Source organism: Nematolebias whitei, chromosome 2 (genome assembly GCF_014905685.2).
Source record: "Nematolebias whitei isolate Nwh7 chromosome 2, NemWhi1, whole genome shotgun sequence".
Taxonomy (NCBI): Eukaryota; Metazoa; Chordata; class Actinopteri; order Cyprinodontiformes; family Rivulidae; genus Nematolebias; species Nematolebias whitei.
In genome coordinates, this window is record NC_056499.1 from 2320821 (window position 1) to 2335377 (window position 14557).

A 14557-nucleotide genomic window follows, 5' to 3' on the forward strand; every position below is an offset into this window, starting at 1 on the left:
TATGTTTTTCCCTAAAGCAAAATATAGATTTTAACATCACTATTTTCTGTCATCTGTGGTGTTTTACTTTTAAAATAAGAAATAAAAACACAAGCGCATCAGCTGATATGACAAAAATTAATAAGTAAAATGTTTTTTACTAAGTGTACAAATTCAAAGAATGTATAGAAAGCGCTCAACTCTGCAGCTTTTTAAGTAATAAACATAATTTTTTAAAGTGTGCAAATAATAAAGTAAAACGTCTCTTTAGTAAACATATAGAAACCTTAGCTCATATTAGAAACATGTGATACGTGGGTTTTCTGAACCACACACGACTGTATGAACAATTAAAAGCACTGTGGACTTCAGGAAATAAATATAAGACACATCATAAACTGAATAATCAGTAACCTCACTCTGATTTTATGAATTTGAAGTTTTTTAATATTGTTGCAACTTGATTTATAGAATCACCATGTACTTAAAAGATTAGTGTTTAAAAGTTTGTGCACTTTCATCTCTGACTGCTTTTATTAGTGGTTTAATTGTTTTTAAGAGCAGGCTCAAGACCCACATTTTTAATTGCATTTCCTGAATGTATATATAAATATAATATAATATGTAATAATCAAGATAATAATAATAATAATAACAATAATAATCCAGTACAAAGATAATAATCTAGTTATATATATGTGTATATAAAGTAAATACTGAATGAACATGTGGTGGAATGACAAATAAAGACCCTTGAATCCTTGAACTGGTTCGTCTCTGTTCAGTCGATACATTTTCCATACTTTTTTTTTTTTGGTGTATTGTTTGCTTTTATCTTGTGGGTTTCTTGTTCATAATTCTGTACAGCACCTTGAGCTGCTTTCAGTATGAATGGTGCTTTATAAATTAAATTGATGGATTGAATTGTGTATTTTTGATTTTCTAAACTTCTTACTCAACTTCTAAGTCCAAGCCAGGCTCGAACTCTTGCATCAACATCAGTGTACTTCAGGGATGTGTTGAAAACGTGCACAGTGTGAGCGTGAGTGTAAGGAAGGTGAGTACCAGAGAGGCAGAAATATTCTGCTGCTCTCAACAGATCTGCATGGCCAAGGTGAAGGTCACAGAAGGCTTCCCGCCAGGCAGCAGTAACCTGAACCAACAGCTGCAAAACAAGAGAACACCCTCGCTCTCCCGCCGGGTGTAAAATAAAAAGTGCTTGCACTTGAACCGAGAGCTGGGAAAACAATCACATCCAACGATATCGCCAGAGGGGACACTGTTTGATGTAAACATGCTCAACTTTGTTGGAGTAAATGGATAATTTCTTTATTCACATTAATTTTTAATTCAAGTTCAAGGTTCTTTATTGTCATTTGCATCACATGCGGTACATGAGGTGGAACAAACTGTTGCACTCAAGGTCCCAGTTACTCCCAAAAATAACAAAAATATAAAGTTTAGAAAGAAATAGTATACAAGGATCTAAGATATACACTAAACAATAATAATGTAAAATTATACGGTGTATTAAACAGCAGCCTGAACACGAGTCTGTGGTGAGCAGATGGTATGAATACAGCAGCAGGCAAGAGATCAGCAGCACAGATAAAGAGACATATCACCAATTAAAGTGTCATCACAGTGATTATCCTGGTTCATGAGTCTAACAGCCTCAGGGTAGAAGCTGTTCCTCAGTCTAGTGGTTCTACACTTAATGCTCCTCAACCTCCTTCCTGAGGGGAGTGGGGCAAAAAGTGTGTGTGCTGGGTGAGTGTGGTCCTTCATGATGCAGGTGGCCCTCTTCCTGCATCTGGAGGTGTAGATGTCTGTGATGGTGGGGAGACTGACTCCAACATCTTCTGTGCAGCCTTCACCACTCTCTGCAAAGCTTTTCTTTCTGCAGCTGTGCAGCCTCCATGCCACACGTTGATGCTGGAGCGCAGGATGCTCTCCACTGCACACCTGTAGAAGGAGGTGAGGACTGAGCTTCCAGACCAGCTCGTCTCAGCCGTCTGAGGAAGTAGAGTCTCTGATGAGCTTTCTTCATCAGGCTGGTGGTGTTGTTGCTCCAGCTGAGGTTGTCATTAAGGTGTACACCCAAGTACTTGTAGCTGGAGATCACTTCCACCACAGATCCTCCTGTGTTTGGTGTGTGTGTGTTTGCTATCATTTTACTCTTTTTTTAAAATTTACCTTTATTTATCCAGGTAGTCTCATGGAGTCACGAGAACTCATTTTCAAGAAAGACCTGTTTAGGGCGCAGATGGTGGGGGTTAAGGGCCTTGCTCAGGGGCCCAGAGTGGGGCGAATGAGGGTGGAGGCAGGTGTAGGTGTTTCACCTTTTCCACCCACATTTTGATGTGGACGGTACTGGGAGTTGAACCTGTGACTTTCTGATCACAGGCCCATCTTCTAACCTCTGCGCCACCACTCCCCCACTCATCATTGTTTGTGATGCATCCCACCACGGCTGTATCATCTCTAACTTTACAATGTGACCGCCTTGATGGGTTGTTGCACAGTCATATGTGAGCAGAGTGAACAGGAGGGGGCTCAGCACACATCCCTGAGGTGAGCCAGTTCTGAGCTTTAAGGTGAATGGGGAGAAGTCGTGTATCCTCAGACTGCAGTTCTTTGGTTAAGAAGTCCAGGACCCAGTTGTAAATGGAGGGGCTTAGTGATAGTGTGAGTAGTTTGTCCATCAGGGTTTGGGGGGTCATGGTGTTGAAGGCAGACATGAAGTCTACAAAGATCATACGGACGTGGCAAAACTAACTAATTTTACAAAATGGTTCCAAATATCAAAAGCTGAATAATTTGTGAAAGCTGAATGGACTTTCTAGGGGTTCAAAGATTAAAGTTCAAAAGCTTAAAGGACACACCTGTGAAGTGAGTTTGATTAAAAAAAAGGAGGTACAGAAGATGCATGAATAAATAATGAATGAAAATGAGGACTGATGCATTAACCTTGCCTTATAAAATATGGGTAGATTGTCATTATTGTGCATGTGTGTGTGCGAGTGTGTTCTACTTACCAGAGATCTTTTGGACATTAGAAAGAATTGACCCTTTTGGACTGGACTTGGACAGAAAGATGGGTTTGACTGAAAACAGGAAGTTGTCTCTACAAATACCAGCCTCACAGAAAAACGAGGCCTCAAGGAAAGGAAGGAAGGAGACTGAAACAAATCCTGCGAGGCATCAACGCTCCAAATGTTAAATCACCTGAAACAAACATCATCCCACCACCAGATGGACAAGGGGCATGTGACTGGCTGAGGAGGAAATGACCTTGCAGGATCTGTTGACATCAATAAAGGGCTCAAGAGAAGATGGAGCTTCTAATGTTATGCCTTGTCATTCAAAATAAATTCTACTATTGTTCACTCCTTTGCAGAGAGTGGTGAAGGCTGCACAGAAGATGTTAGAGTCAGCCTCCCCACCATCACAGACATCTACACCTCCAGATGCAGGAAGAGGACCACCTGCATCATGAAGGACCACACTCACCCAGCACACACACTTTTTGCCCCACTCCCCTCAGGAAGGAGGTTGAGGAGCATTAAGTGTAGAACCACTAGACTGAGGAACAGCTTCTACCCTGAGGCTGTTAGACTCATGAATCTCTAACTAGAATAATCACTGTGAAAAATCACATCATGCTGCTGCTGATCTGTTTCATGCTGCTGCTGATCTGTTTCATGCTGCTGATGATCTGTTTCATGTTGTTGCTGATATGTTTCATGTTGCTGCTGATCTGTTTCAATGTTGCTGCTGATCTATTTCATGCTGCTGCTGATCTGTTTCAATGTTGCTGCTGATCTATTTCATGCTGCTGCTGATCTGTTTCATGTTGCTGCTGATCTGTTTCATGTTGCTGCTGATCTGTTTCAATGTTGCTGCTGATCTATTTCATGCTGCTGCTGATCTGTTTTATGTTGCTACTGATCTGTTTCATGCTGCTGCTGATCTGTTCCAATGTTGCTGCTGATCTGTTTCATGTTGATGTGTTCATTTGTACTCCTCACACAGACTCATGTTCGTGCTGCTGTTCGACGTAATGTTTTTATGTTATGAGTGCTTAGTGTATATTTAGTTGATGTTTTTCTTAGTTCATATCTTGGATGTTATTACTGTTTTTCTTATACATTTTATTGTTGGGTGTAACTGGGACCCCGTGTACATAATTTCACTCCACCACATGTACCACATGAGGTGCGAATGACAAAGAATATCTGACTGTGATTTTGTGAAAATGGAAATGTTCATTTTTTCTTTTGTTGCTTGGGGTTAGAAAATACAGCGGACAGTGTTTTGACAGTTCAGTCCAAATGATCCAACTCATGCTTGTTTATACGTTTTAGAAGGATGTAGTTGATTTCTTTTAACCATCATCATCATCATGGTAGATTCTACTGTGAAGTTCTGGTCACAGGGTTCTGTGATGGACATGTGACTTGTCCAGGGTGTAACCCGCCTCTCCCATAGTGACTGCTGGAGACCAGCACCAGCTGCACCATCATGACCCAGAAAGGAAGAAGCAGGTAAAGGAAGTGGTTGACTGTTACTGAGCATGAACTTTGATATTTCACGGTTCATTTCACCCTTTTTTACAGTGTAACTTGTAAAGTCAGACTAATTTTCATCCTTAAACATCAACTCGTGTCCATTTTGGAGGGTATCAGCCTTTTATCATGTCTGAGGTCATCAGCAGGAGCTTCGGAGTGAAGTCATGAATGACCTCAAGTAACAAGCTGTTTCAGTCGGGGTTTTCTGACGAAGGAGTGACTCACGTGGCGTTTTACTGCCTCGAGGAGACAGAAAGCAACAGTCAGAACCAGTAAACCAACGGCTCGTCAGCGTATAAAACTCCACGAGCTTTGCTCCTGCGCTTGCTGCCTCTTACAGGAGATGTAGGACAGAAACACAAACTGGCAGTGAAGTCTCAACTGTTTAGAGCTCACCACAGAAATGAAAACCTCAGCTTCTCTTGGCCTTGAAGAGCAAAAACAAAAAAAAAACAGAGCATTTATTTTATTTTAGCCATTTGTTTCATTTTATTAAGTTAAGCTTTGCCATTTCTGTTTCCAGTGTTTGGGTTGTTTGCTTTTAACTGCAACTGAAATCTTACATCGTCCATTTGTTACAGCTTTTTTCTTCTTATGTCAAGTTATAAAAGCCAGGGATGTAAGTTTGAAAGATGCTGCCAAAACACAAGCAGTGTGTGATTGTTATAAAGAGCAAAGGGACCTGTGTTTAGACAGCAGCATCCTGCACCGGCAACCCGAGCAGGAACAGAGCTGAGCGTCTCGGAGAGAAACAGAGGAGCCAGGCATGCTGCCCTTTGTTTTGTCCATTTTATGATGGATCGAACACGTTTAATTCTGAGAATTTAAGATGTATTATTGTCAAACACTGTTTTGTATTGTTTGTATTTGTCTGTCTGTTAGCAAAATATTTCATGAACCATTGAACGGATTTAAATGAAATTCTCAGAAAGTCATAATTGGATGGAAATCTATTGACCTTTTGAAGTCAGCCTGAGTCAAGATGGCATAAACAGTCACGGCTGTGGCTGAGTGGTTAGAGCAGTCGTCCTCCAATGCAAGAGTTGGGGGTTCAAATCCACCAGCAGTCACATGCCAAAGTGTCTCTGGACAAGACATTGCACCCCTCATTTCCTCCGATATGTGTCCCATCAGTGTCTGAATGTGATAAAGCTCTGATTAGTCTCTTTAGAATGATTTGTTCAATTAGATTTGTAGAGATCTAGTATAGAGCTGTATGAATGGGTCAATGAGGCACAGATTGTTGTAAAGAGCTTTGAGTGTCTTGATAACATAGAAAGGTGCTGTATAAGTACAGTCCATTTACTATTTACATAAAATAAACATAAAACATCTACCTTCCTTCTCAGCATCATGTCAGCCAGCTCTCTACCTTTGCCTGTCACTGTCCCCACATTTAGAGCTGCAACCCTCAGTCCTACATTCTTCACTTTCCTCTTCTCCTCTGTCTCCTGACACGTTTCCCTCCTCATGGTCTTCGACTAACAGCAGCACAATTTCTGCCGGCACCCTGTTTGTCAGCAGCACCGGTGGAGGTCGTTGTTAACCCGGGCCTCGACCGATCCTGTTTCGCTTTGATGAACTCGTGTTATGGTTTTGGCAAAGAAGTGTTTTATGTCGGATGCCCTTCCTGACACAACCCTCACATTTACCCGGGATTGGGACCAGCACATGCGATACACTGGTCTGTGCTTCCTAGTGTCTGGTTTTTAAGGTCCAATGAACTATGTGATAATAATTCAACATTTAGTCCAATCGATGGCTGATCTCCATGTGTACGCTTTGATTAAAAAAGAGAATCTGTGTCAGTTGATAATTTCATATGTGCACCCTCACAGCGTGCATGTTTGAAAGTCTTATTTTGCTTCTTCTCTTTAAAATATATATTGAATTTGTCTAATAAACTCAACAAGGCATAATATATTATATTAAGTAAGGACAAGCTAAAATGAGGCGTTTTACGTTACTTGAAAATGAAAACTTATTCTTCCCTGCTGTTCACAACAAAAATAAAACGCTGATTTCTAAACTCAAGGACAATTAGAGAAGATGGTGGGAGTAAAGATAGAAAGAAAGATATTTGGTCATTTTTCTGGATGGATGGGGAGCAGCCTGGCGTTAACTCCAGGGAGCAGCCATGTCTTAGAGATGCACCTCCAACCCCAAAAGACGGGTCATCATGGACCTGGACAACTGACAGGTCATTACATTCACACGTGGTCTGGCACAGCAGCATGATGGTCCTCTGAGACACAAACTTTGCTGCACTCACTCAAAACTTTGGCTGTTTTTGTCTCGCAGGTGTCCTCAGTTCAGCTGCATCTCCCCCCCTGTGCGTTGTCTAATCAGCCTCACTGTGCCGACTTGTACATGCACAACATGCACGTGTGTGCTCTTGATGCTTTCTGAATAAACCTGCTACCCTAAAGGCAAGCGTGTGGAGTCTGTGACGTTTCCCTTCATCCCTGCTGGAAGACGCAGCTCAGCTGCTGCCCATGTGGCTTCTTAACGCTCTGAGGAACAATGTCCTGTCCCTCCTTGGTGACGTACCCCCCCTGATAAGACGAGGGTTAAAGGTCAGCAAAGAGCCCCGAGAGCCAGCACGAGACTGGCATTCTGAAAAGTTTTATTTCATGCCTTCACTTAAATCTCAATGGAATGAGAAATGTCACGTCTTCCTCGTGCTCTGTAGACCTGAGGAAAAGGGCTGGGAAACAAAAGATACATTTCTCAACCACGACCGCATGCATGAACACACAAAATGTCACTGAAGGTGAAAAACAACGCAGGAGAGCTACAAAACTATGAGAAGGGTTTTGGTCTTAGCGATGGCAGGCGAGGGTAAGGAAGTGAGGTAATCTGATCTTTTAATAGAGTTTTTTTAAGTTCAATTCAGTTTATTTATAAAGCACCAAATCACAACCAAGTTGTCTCAGGGACTTTACAGGAACATTCACATAAACTTAGTAAAGTTCTCTATCTAAGGAATCCAGCAGACAAGTTGAATCTTGGCTTCGTTGCAGTCTCCCATCCTGAGCAAGCACAGTGGAGACAGTGGGAAGAAAAACTCCCTTTAACAGGAAGAAACCTTCAGCAGAACCAGCTCAGGACAAGAGACCATCTGCTTTGACCGGCTGGTTGAGAGGACAGGAAGGAGAGACAGACCAACACAGAATGGTAGGTCCAGGTATAGGTCCAGGTCCAGGTATAGGTCCAGGTCCAGATATAGGTCCAGGTCCAGATATGGGTCCAGGCCCAGATATAGGTCCAGGTCCAGATATAAGTCCAGGTCCAGATATAGGTCCAGGTCCAGATATAGGTCCAGGTCCAGATATGGGTCCAGGTCCAGATATAGGTCCAGGTCCAGATATAAGTCCAGGTCCAGATATAGGTCCAGGTCCAGATATAGGTCCAGGTCCAGATAAAGGTCAAGGTCCAGATAAAGGTCAAGGTCCAGATAAAGGTCAAGCTCCAGATATAGGTCCAGGTCCAGATATAGGTCCAGGTCCAGATATAGGTCAAGGTCCAGATAAAGGTCAAGGTCCAGATATAGGTCCAGGTCCAGATATAGGTCCAGGTCCAGATAAAGGTCAAGGTCCAGATATAGGTCCAGGTCCAGATGTGTCCAGGTCCAGATATAGGTCCAGGTCCAGTTATAGGTCCAGGTCCAGATATAGGTCCAGGTCCAGGTCCAGTTATAGGTCCAGGTGTACCTGAAAGACACGTTAAGGATAGAACAAATAATTACAAATACAAAACAGGTTGAGCAGAGTAAGTAAAGACAGTAGCAGAGAGAAAAGTGTGTTCAGTTTGTCCTCTAGTAGTCTAAGTCTATAGCAGCATAACAAGCCGACCCTAACTATAGGATTTATCAAAAAGGAAAGTCTTAAACTGGATAATGTGTCAGCCTCACGGACAGAAACTGGAAGTTGGTTCCACAAGAGAGGAGCCTGAGAACTGGAAGATCTTCCTCCCATTCTGTTTTTGTAAACTCTAGGAAGCACAAGTAAACCTGCAGTCTGAGAGTGAAGTGCTCTGTTAGTAAAATATGGAACAACAAGATCTGTAATATAAGATGGAGCTAGGTTGTTGAGAGCTTTGTAGGTTAGAAGTAAGATTTTGAATTTTATTCTGGATTTGACAGGGAGCCAATGGAGAGAAGCTAAAACTGGAGAGAGATGATCTCTCCCAGTAACTCCAGTTAAGACTCTGGCAGCAGCATTTTGGATCAACTGAAGACGTTTTAAAGAAGTATTTGGACACCCAGATAATAAACCATTGCAATAGTCCAGTCTAGACGTGACAAATGCATGGACCAGTTCTTCTGCATCATCTTTAGATCACATGTTTCTAATGTTAGTGATATTACGCAGGTGGCAAACAAAGTGATAAAAAGCGTGCTAGCAAAAAACACTTATGTTTTCTATGTTAAAAACATTTCTTCTGGCACAAGACAATATCAATTTCTGGTCTGATGAATATATAAAGAGTTATGGTTGTAATTTTCTGTTCTATTTCCCCACAGCACAGTCCTGGTGTCACCTGAACTTTCTATTAAGCATCAAATAACTCATCACAATCTTCTTCTTCTTCTTGAGTTTAATGGTGGTTGGAAACAAACATGTAGTTGTGCCTTTCTGCCACCACTGGTGGTTCATCGTGGTATAATTCTACTGTATGCATGAATAACTATATGTATTTCAAATTCTATTAATCAACTTTGTTTTCTTAAAATATAATTACAATTTATATATGTTTGCTCTCTTGCGTTGTAGTGCATTAGGTTCAACTTTTCTTTTTATCTTTTCAAACTCTCTCTTCATAAATCTTTGTTCTTATTTCAGACATTTAGAACACGTTGTTTAGTTTCGTCCTGTCCACAGTGCTCAGTTTCCTGTGTCGTGTTTCTGTACGTGAAATAGTGAATACTGAAGTCCTGTATGTCCCGATCTCAATCTTGTTATTAATCTTTCCTCCTTTCTGCTCCTTCTTCCAGTTCTCCTTTCTCCTACCGTCTTTTTGATCCTATAAAACCATCTTCCTTCTCTGTACTACTCTTCATAACTTCTTCTTCTCCTCACCAAGAAACAACAGCATTTCACCCATGTTTTTAGAGGCGACGGCCCTCCTTCCAGCTGCCTCCAACATCTCACATGTTCGTTAAGCACAGCAGAATCACTGCATTAATTATCACTTTATTGTCACAGCTAACGAAGCTGGTTACTCCAAGTCACATCACGGTTGGAACATCAAACTTCTGGCATATCTTTATGTTTTGCTTGGCAATTTTTTTTTTATGTTTTTGACTCCAGAACATACTAAAATGAAATTCTCCATCTTAAATGAAATGCACTTCAACCTGACAGAGTAAAGACACGGTGCGTGGACACGCCAAGCTCATAAACAGTGTCACGTGTTAGAGATCCAAGTGTGTCAAAGAGACATCAAAGATGAAGCTGAGAATAAAACCCCATCCTGCGGTGGCCTTAATCCTTCAACACCTGCGATTTGAAGCACGTTCTTTGATGTTGTTGGTTCAGCTGGAGAGAGAAAGACACTTGATGGGGAGGGAGAGAAATAGGAGGATAACAGGTTCTCGATTAACACAGAACTAAACAGAGAGCAAGTTAAGATGGCAGACTGGTGTAGATGGTACATGAAGCGTTCAATAAAATACCCCGTGATGTATGTCCTGTGAGGTTTACGGTTCCATCGCACTGATGGAGTACGGTGTGGGCGTGCTCATGTGATATCTGTTTATGCCTGGAGGCTGTAACATACATAAATTCAATTCACGAAGGCATTGAGCTTGCCCTTTTTAAGTTCTGGCCATTATTTTGATTGATCCTTCTATGACGCAGTCATCCCTGCACCAAGCACAGTAAAGATCTCCACAACCACCATGTGGCACGGAACCAATCACATTTGTACTTTTTACTGTTTTGTATTTCTGCATTTTAAAATGTTATTTATTGTTTTTGTTGATCAAATCTCGTTAAAGCTTGAACTGACAGATGCTCTCGCTCAACCAAAAGTTTTCAGCTTCAACATGAGTCACAAACCCCACATGGAAGACAACATGGAGGAGACACGGAGGAGGACCAAACCTGGCATGAACAAGTGATGGGTGAGATCTGAATGACTGAGGACTGGGTCTCATGAGAACATCGGACACAATGAAGCTTAACAGGACAGGAAACATTAAATTCAGTTTACTTCAATTTATTTATAAAACTCCGAGTCACAGCAGAAGTTGTCTCAGGGCACAGAACAGAAACATTCATATATAAAAATAATAATTTAATATTACTTATCTGAGGAGCAGACCGTTTTAAATTTAACTCCAGCACAGAACTCTCATCTTGGCAGGGCTGTGGCTCTGCGGTTAGAGCACTCGTCCTCCATTGCAAGAGTTGGGGGTTCGAATCCACCAACAGTCACATGTTGAAGTGTCCCTGGGCAAGACACTGACCCCTCACTGCCTCTGATGTGTGTCCATCAGTGTCTGAATGTGATAAAGCTCTGATTAGTCTCTTTAGAATGATTTGTTCAATTAGCTCTGTAGAGATCTAGTATAGAGCTGTATGAACGGGTCAACGAGGCACAAATTGTTGTAAAGAGCTCTGAGTATCTTGAAATAAGATAGAAAGGTGCTACAGGTATATAAGTACAGTCCATTTACCATTTGAACAAGCATGAAGGCGACAGTGGAAAGGTCCACACTGAGGACGCACTGAACTAGACAAAAGGACCTTCTCCTGCTCCGCTCCTGTTTCCTGGAACATCTTGTAAAAACATCTGAAGCTCTCGACCTTTGACCTCTCTAAGTGACTTCAAACATCTGATAAGTTCCTGCAAGAACCAACACAGACATGTTCCTGTTGTTAGTTTCTACACCGCCTTACAATTTAGCTGATTTTTTGCTACTTTTCCTTTTACCCTGCAGAGGAAACTGCTTTCAACCTCCTGGATCCACGATCTCATTCTTTCAGTCACTAGTTCATGACCAGAGGTGAGGGGAGGAACGTGGACCGGTCGGTGAACTGAGCTGGGCCTCACAGCTCAGTTCACCACAACGGACCGGCACAGAAACAGTCAGGTTTACCAACGCAGGGCATTTCTCTGTCCAACAGGAGCTGAAGGGACTAAATCAGCGCTGCAGGAAACAGGAAATATTATTTAAATATTATGATAGAAAGACACAAAAGTAGCACATGAAATGGATCAGAGCACTATAATGACACTGACCCAGTTGAAAAATTTATATTTAATTGGAGCTGCAGATAAAAATGAATCTTAATTAGTCTTTATGGAAAGCTGATGCGTGTATATTTTATACTGTTAAAAATGTCAGTGCCCAAACATGACTTCTTTATCTACATGGCTAAAGTCAAAAGATATTTTAAATAATCCAGAACTCAAAGATTTGGGTAAAATCATTGTCAGTCCTGTTCATTATGAAGATTTTCATAGATTCTTATTTTAGCATCAATTTAAATGAGGTTTTCATAAATTACTTTATGCTTTTATTTTAGTTGAGATTCAAGGAATATATAAAGATTAGCTCCTGACTTAATTGAAGATTATTTTTAGGATGAAATAACTCATTTTTATGAATAAAATAACACGTTACTTGTTTTCAACCAACATGTCATATACTGTATTTTAACAGGACTAAAAACAGACAGTTTACACAAATTGAACCTTCATAGCACACTAACATCCACACTATGATGAGACTTTAGACAACACACTTGGAAGATAACATAAAAAATAATTAATATTTGCCCATGGATCAGGTGATCGGCCTCGTGTTTGATTCAGATTAAACCTCGGTGTCTGTATCTCCAACGTTTCCCTCTTTGTTCTGAAACGAGCACACTGAGGATGAGGAACGGGGTGCGTTTGCTGTTGTCATGGTAACAGAGTTATCACAGCTTTGAACCCTCTCCACCAGTCAGCGAGCAGTGTGGAAAACCTCTGGCACCATTGAAGATGTAGTGAACCTGATCTGACCCTGATCTGACCCTGATGACCTCAAATCTATCAGATGGACAGAGACTGTTATTTTCATTGATCTGAAAACAGTCTGAGCCATCTGGTGACTTTCTTTCCTGAATTAATCAAGCAGAAAAGACAATTCTCTATAACCATTACTGTTTTACAAATGTTTGATAATCAAATTGTGTTAGTTCCATTCAATGCTTACAGGTTGGAAAGAACTACTCATTTTTATTTTACATAAGCAGTAAGTAATGATTTTTATTCCTCATTCAAAGAAGAAATCAGGTTAATATGCATTTCTTGATTCTCTGTCTGAAATGAGCCAAGTAATGTAAGTATGTGAAAGTTGAAGCTTCGGTCAACTAAATGTTTACTGAAAAAGAAATGTCATGTTTAATCTTTACAGAAGATACAGAAGAGTTGACTCCACGAAGTCTGCTTTTCTGCAATAATCTCTCTGTCAGTTGTTAAACAAACTCATTCTCTGACCTCGACTTTTGATAACACCTTACGTCAAAAAACCACACCTCTTCCTGGTCCATCGACCAATCAAAAGCTCTCAAATGAACCGGAAGTCGACCCATTTAAAATGTGGCAACTTCCCAGTTCATGTTAGAATTCAGGAGAGTCTGGAGTCTGATAGTTCCAGAGGCTGAGGAGATGAAGAACTAGAGAGATTCTGTTAGAGTCTGAGAAGTTCTGAAGAATGAAAGGAGTTCATGGTTCTTGGGTGCAAATGCATTCAGGATGATCCAGAGACGTTTTGGGATTATAATTTCTGTTTGAAAACCACGTACGACTCTCTGAGGGTTTGGTAGTTCTCACGGAGACGCTGAAAAGAGTCAGAAAGGAACCTACGCCGACGCTGATTTCATCATCAAGGTAGATGGTTCTATTTTCGACCAAGTGTACCGTGGGCAAGCTGATATCTGATGGAGCGTGCAATTTCTGGTCAAACAGATTAATTCCCTCACATATTTCTCTGTAAGATAAATCTCCATTTCATCTTAAAACTCTCCTCTTTCTCATAAAATCAGTACAGATATTTTAGAAATATCTGAAGCAAAGTCCTCGATCACCGCCGAGTGATTCGAAGTTCATTTTTGTGAAACTTGTCTGTTATTATTTTCATATTTGCCAAATTAATGTAAATGTTTGATGTTAAACTTTGATTCTGAAAATAAATGACCGCATTCATTTTGATGGGTCAAAGATAAATAACGTCTCTCGTTACATTTCTGTTAAATTCAATGCACGACATTACACAGTCAGAAAGATGAGGAACTCGTGAAAAAGTATGCATATATATCTCATATATTGTCATACTACAACTAGTGGCACGTACCTACGTGACTACTACAAAGACATCTCAATGGCTGTCAGGTAAAATGTTGTAAACAAGAACACATTTAGTTCAACATTTTTCTAGATAAATATCAGATATAATGGGCAATAAGTTACCAGTCAAACCAGCAACGGTACTGTGCAGAAAGGTTCAAGAGGCTGCTGGTATTAGAAAGTAGCATAATGTTTTTGTTGTTTCAAGTCAACAGACTCTGAATATGTGCTTATATGAGAACGAGTGTCTGACCTGCAGACAACGCCACCAAAGAAACACCAGAATATAAAGAAGTCACAACATAAATCACGTTACGAAAAGAAAAAACTTCAAATACCAGAATAAAAAGCTCCATACACATCCATCCATCGTATCATCCATCAATCAGCCAATTGTGTGTCATGTCCAATCTTACTTTGAAAAACCACGATAGAGCGAGTCCGCAAAAAACGAACCGCGAAGTAGCGAGGGACTACTGTACTTCAATTAACTGATGTGTCAAAAACAATCTTCAACTAGTGAAGCCTGTTGCAAATACTGCCATCTGCTGGTCAAGTACTGTACTTGTTTAAAGAAGTGGCTCCAAAATAATTTCATCCATCCATCCATTATCTTTACCATCCATCCATTATCTTTACCATCCATCCATCCATCCATCCATTAT